This window comes from Mesoplodon mirus (genome assembly GCF_964341445.2).
Source record: "Mesoplodon mirus genome assembly, chromosome: 2".
Taxonomy (NCBI): domain Eukaryota; kingdom Metazoa; phylum Chordata; class Mammalia; order Artiodactyla; family Ziphiidae; genus Mesoplodon; species Mesoplodon mirus.
Window position 1 is genome coordinate 72,013,845 of NC_138977.1, and position 6,000 is coordinate 72,019,844.

Genomic DNA, 6,000 nt, shown 5'->3' on the forward strand with positions numbered 1-6,000 from the left:
ATGACTAATTCCCATGTTATAAGGATCCTTTTGATGTCTCTGGTCTTGGTGTTGAAGGTCCTGGCTGATTGTGTCTGAAAATTTGCAGACTGATATTATTTTTTTTCATTACCATTGACATCCTTGAGTCCAGAACATCAAGCTCTTAGCCACTGATAGAAGCAGAGTCTTTCTTCCCACATCATAGCATCAGGATGGCTCCAATCTTACAGAGAAATCCCAGGGAACAAGTCCCTAAGTGGTCTTATGTGGAACCAGTAACATAATTGAAAATCCTGATTTGGCGTTATTTTTCCAGTAGGCATTTAATTTCATTCAATTCTAATCAACTGATTGTTCTGTAAATTCCAGCTCTGTGACAGGCATTGTGCTAAGAGAATAAAACACAATCCTGCCTTCAAGCAGATCATATCCTTTTGTATAAAACAGACAACTTCACCAACAGTGGAATTCATGCTAGAGTGAAAATTTACTCCAGATGCTCTGAGAGCAACCAGTTATGGGACACCTCACTCAGCCCTGGTGAACCAAAGACAGCTTCCTTGAGTAGGTAATAGACAGACTTAGTCGTGAAAGATGAGTAGGTGTTAGGGAATGAGGGATGGAAGAGAAGTCCAGGCAGAGGGAACAACATGTACAAATGTCCGCCATCTGGAGGAATCATGATTTGGGGGGAGAAGTGCAAATAGTTTAACGTGGCACATGTAGATGGTAAATAGAGAACATTTTATAAAGAGATCCAGTGCTGATTTGGAGACTGGAATTTATGCAGAGAAAATGAGGAGCCATAGATGGACTTTAGGAAGAAAAAATAAAAGTCACAGTAAGATTTATATCTTAAATACATCACTTTGGATAGCTATGAAAAATGGATAAAGGGAATTTGAAGTGAGGTAGTTAAGATAAAGGAGTCAAAGGAGTTAAGTGACAACACCCTTTGTTGCAAATACTGAACTGTAGATGTCACATGATCCTTTTAAAAGTTTTGGTTGAAGATGACGGTCCTGGATTGCAATTCTGGATAAATATTCAATATATTTAACCTCTTTAGGTCTCAGCTCCCTTTCTTAAAATTTTTGAGGGATTAAGTACAACAGTATATTTAATGTTCTTGGCATAGTGCCTGGATTATATTAAGCAATGAGTAAATGTAAGAAACCCACTTAAATGCTTATTTCTGTAACAGGGAAGAGCCAAATCTGACTACATGTTGGATCTGTTTCTTTTACTTTAACCTTTGCTTTCTGCTGCTTTTGTTCACTAAAAAGATACTGTCTTACATAATGGCCTGCCTCTGGTAACACTGCTCCTCTGTCTGAATGTTAAACCAAAGTGTCTTTGTTCAGGCAAACATCTGGACCCTGTCCACCTGTGGATGGCCACAAGAAAGAAGAAATTAACATATCTCCTCCCAGAGGCTAGCCATTCCAGGGGATATTTGCAAAACTTATGGCCTTTTTACTTTACTTCCTCATCTCCTCCCCCTCTCTGTGCTATAAAAGAAACTGGCATGCAAATCCCGATAAGATGTTATTTTGAGACTTTAGTCTGTCACCTTCTCAGTCGGCCCGCTTTCTGTAGTATTCTTTGCCTCAACACCTTGTCTCTGATTTATTGGCCTGTCGTGCTGCGAGCAGAGCGAGCTTGGACTAGGTAACATTTTCAATGACAATAACAATAATGGTTTAAAAAACCCCACTTATGAGCAATTTTTCAAATATCACTGTAAAATGTCAACTAAATTTGAGTAATATTTTTGAAGAGAATTTCACAAAGATGCTCCCTTAGGCAAAAACGCAAGCAAAACAAAATTATCAAGAATCTCTCATATGCAACAACAATCATAATCATAACAATTACAACAGCACCAACTAAAATCAACCACAACTTGAATGAATTTGATTCTTTCTTTGTCATGACACAGAACAGAACCAGGATTTACTAAGCAACGACTATATGACAGGCAGCTTGCTGAACTGTTTACATGTGTAACATCATCACAAATAACTAATCTTCTTGTGTCATTCTACCTTGCAAATTTGGCTAAAAATAGAGATTCAAAAGTAGGAGGAAGCAAAATGATACTTTACTTATTAGGTGAAGAAGAGAAAAAAGAACTGTGAGAGAGAGAGGGAGATGAGAGAGAGACAGACAGACAGAGAGAAGGAGGGGTAGGGAGAGTATGAATAGACAAATAAGGGTCAGGGGGAAGAGATCCACATTCCTTAATCAGTTACTAAGCGTGATGCACTATTTTGGGCATAATGAATCATTTTAGCAGCACTGTAAAATATAGAGCTTTGTTACTATTTTATTGATTGGGAAACAAACTGCAGAAGATTAAGTTAATTGTGAATAGGGAAATTCACACAACTGTGAGGCAGTTGTGTTCAAAAACAAACACACAAAAAATGATAAAAATAAACAGACTAAACAATGTCTCCAGAGTAGATCTTCTAATGGCTGAATCCGAATTGTCGGAGATTCTTCTGAGTGGTTTGACTTAACCAGCTTTGTGGACGAATAGTGCTGTAGAGGCAAATATCCTATTCGGTAAATGAGCTCTGCTAGCATGCTTAGTGAAATCTCCACTAACCTGAAGTAAATGCCCTGGTTAATAATCAAAAATAATTTAAGCAATGGGAGTTGTTTGATCAATTGTTGCTGTGTATATCACAGTACTATCTTACTTAAAATGATTGCTTAGGTATATTAAGTCAGGTAGAGAGGGTAGTTGATTCCCATAGAGTAAAATATTACTCAACAGGAAACGCTTCAGTGAGGAATCGCTGAAGACTATGGTAAATGAATATAAAATTTAAAAATCTGTACATTAAGACAAAAGAAAAAAATATTGCCAGAGGCAATTTGCAAAGAAATTACATCTGGGTGCAGTAAAAGGAATCCTAAGAGGAAAAGGTTCATTCACTGAGTGAGCTCTTTAGGGGAGTTATTATTTGATTAAGCAAGCTATTTATTTAAATAGAGTATGCTCTAGGACTAGTTTAATCCAGGCCCTGAAGGCTATTTTAATGGGTCTGTGGATTGCTTTGGCAAAACATATCTGATTTTTTAGATTACTGCAAATTTAATCACAGAGATAAAACCCTTTACTGTAAACCATGTTAAGCTTCTGGTCAACTTTAGGCAGCATGTAGAAGACAGATTAAGAACTATAAAGTCTAATCTGGTCCTAGGTAGCCTTTCTTTGTTTCTCCTTCTAGAAGATTTTAAGAGAGACTAATTTATTGAAGAATGCAAGGATTTCAGAAACAATGGAAAAGTAATATTGGATTTAAATGAGATCTGTTGAGAAAGACACATCAATGGGGAAAGATAAATAAAATCAGAGATCTCCTTTAGATCTAGATGGTACCTTTGATATAAACCTAGTTAGTTGGGTCAAAGATAGAGACTACCATGAACTAATGCACAATTTGGTCAAATCAGTTTTGACAGACATAAAGTTTTAGAAACTGTGTTTTCATCACAAGAGCTTAGAAGGAATTTTTAAGGCTGAAAGAAAAATGAAAGAATACAAAAAGAAGACCTAATACACATAGTATTTGAAAATGATAAAAAAATGATAATATATGGGACCTATATTCAGCTCATGTGCCTTATTATAGCTATTTTAGTTGTTTATGGTCTGTGTTCTTTTTAATTAGTGTCTATCCTATGTCAGTTGTTAACAATTCTGCATGTCACTTGGCAATGAGGGATACCTTTTGTTTTCAAAACTGACAACTTGAACATTTGTTTAATGGAACAAATACAGTGAATGATCAACATTATATATTTTTATGAATCAAACAATCAATAAGTATAGTTGATTTACAATGTTGTGTTAGTTTCAGGTGTACAACAAAGTGATTCAGTTATTTCAGATTCTTTTCCATTTTATACTATTACAAGATATTGAATATAGTTCTCTGTTCTATATAGTATGTCCTTGTTGGTCCTTGTTGTTTATTTTATATATATTAGTTTGTATCTCTTAATCCCAAACTCCTAATGTATCACTTCTTCCCCAGCTTTCCCCTTTGGAAACCATAAGTTTGTTTTCTAAGAGACATTTCTGGAGGGATATTGGATTGGGAGAGAGAAGGAAGTGGGAAAAATCAAGTTGGCTATATATACTTTCCTGTTGTTTGACTATTTGTAACAAGAATATGCATTCATGTATTGTTAGAGCAAATTTAAAAATTAAAAATATAACATAATAAAATCTATGGACAATAAGAAATATGCAGAATTATAAATTACAGAGGTTAACTCCCAGAGTTATTTTCTGCAGGAAACTGGTGGACAAATCTTTAAATATTTATCATGTGACTCTACTTATTGATCAGTGAGTTTAATTCATGTCCTCTGTGTACCAGTTAAGATAAACACAGCTTCTTCTCCAAAGGGAAACACATAATTCATTCTATATTAGTGTGAGGAGACACTGACCCTCCTTGGAAAGGGTTACTAAATGCTGATTCTCCTTCCATATGCTGTGGTGAAAACTAAGGTATAGCTACTTGTTGAGATTATTTAATATAACTCTGACTGAAGAATGAGGCATCAACAATTTGAATTTTCAAAACATGTACAAATAAGATTTAAGAAATTGAGCATGTGATCAAAACTTCCTGAAAACCCACATCAGAGGCACGTGACACCCCATGCTCCTTAAGAGTAGGACCAAAGAACAGATAACCCAATTTTAGAAAAGTTTTTACCCCGATTGAGGTAATCTTCAGATAACACAACAGGAATTATTGTTTCCTTAGAAATTGGTAGGATGATACTTTCCAAGGACATGGGCTATTTTATAATACTATACACAGGTAACAGACACAAACATGAAATGTTATATTTATTCAAATACAACAAAATAGGCAGTTTGAAATAGAGGAAAAAATATGTATCATACAAACATTGACCAAAGGAAAACGAGTGGCTAGATTAATATCAGATAGAGTCAACTTCAGATTAAAGAAAATTATTAGAGAAAGAGAGGGGCATTTTATAATATAATAGGGTAATTCCATGAAGAAGACACAGCAGAACTGCAAAATATGTGAAGCCACAATTGATGGAACTGAAAGGACAAATAGACAAATACACAGTTAAATCTGGAAAGTTCAACATTCCTCTAAACAATTGATAGAATAACTAGCCAAAGTCAGCAAGGATATAGATGAACTTAAAAACACCATCCACCAATAGGACAATCAAGAATTATAGAACATTCCATCCAACAAGAGCAGAATATATACTATTATCAGTTGCCCCTGGAAGACATAGGAAAATAGACTTTATATTGTGCCATAAAACAAACCTGAACATTTAAAAAAATATTTCTATCATACAGACTGTGCTCTCAAACAATAATGGTGTCTAATTTAAAAACAATAACAGAAAAATTAAAGAAAATATCCAAACACGTGGAAACAAAATGGCACACTACTAAATAATACATGGGTCAAAGAGGAAAACTCAAAGGGAAATTTTTAAAAATACATTGAACTCTAGAAAGTGAAAATGCATCATATAATAATTGTGGGATAGCTAAATCAGTGCCAAGAGGTAAATTGATAGAATTAATGCATGTACTAGAAAAATGAAAAAAAATCAGACTAATAGTCTAAACTCTTACCTCAAGAACTTAGAAAAAGGGAAAAATAAACCCAAACCAAGCAGAATAAAGAAAATGATAAAGAACAGAAATTATTAAAATCGAAAACAAAAGAATACAGAAAATTAAGAAAACAAAAAGCTGGTTTATTAAAAGATTAATAAAATGTAAGTAAAAAGTAAGACTACAGTAAGACTGACAATGAAAACGAAAATAAGATAAAAATTATGAATATCAGGAATTAAAAAAAGATATTGATAGAGACTCTGCAGACCACAAATGAATAATAAAGGAGTATTTGGAACAATTCCAAACGTACAAATTTGACAACACAGATGAAATGAAACAATTCTTTATAAAGAACAAGATACCAC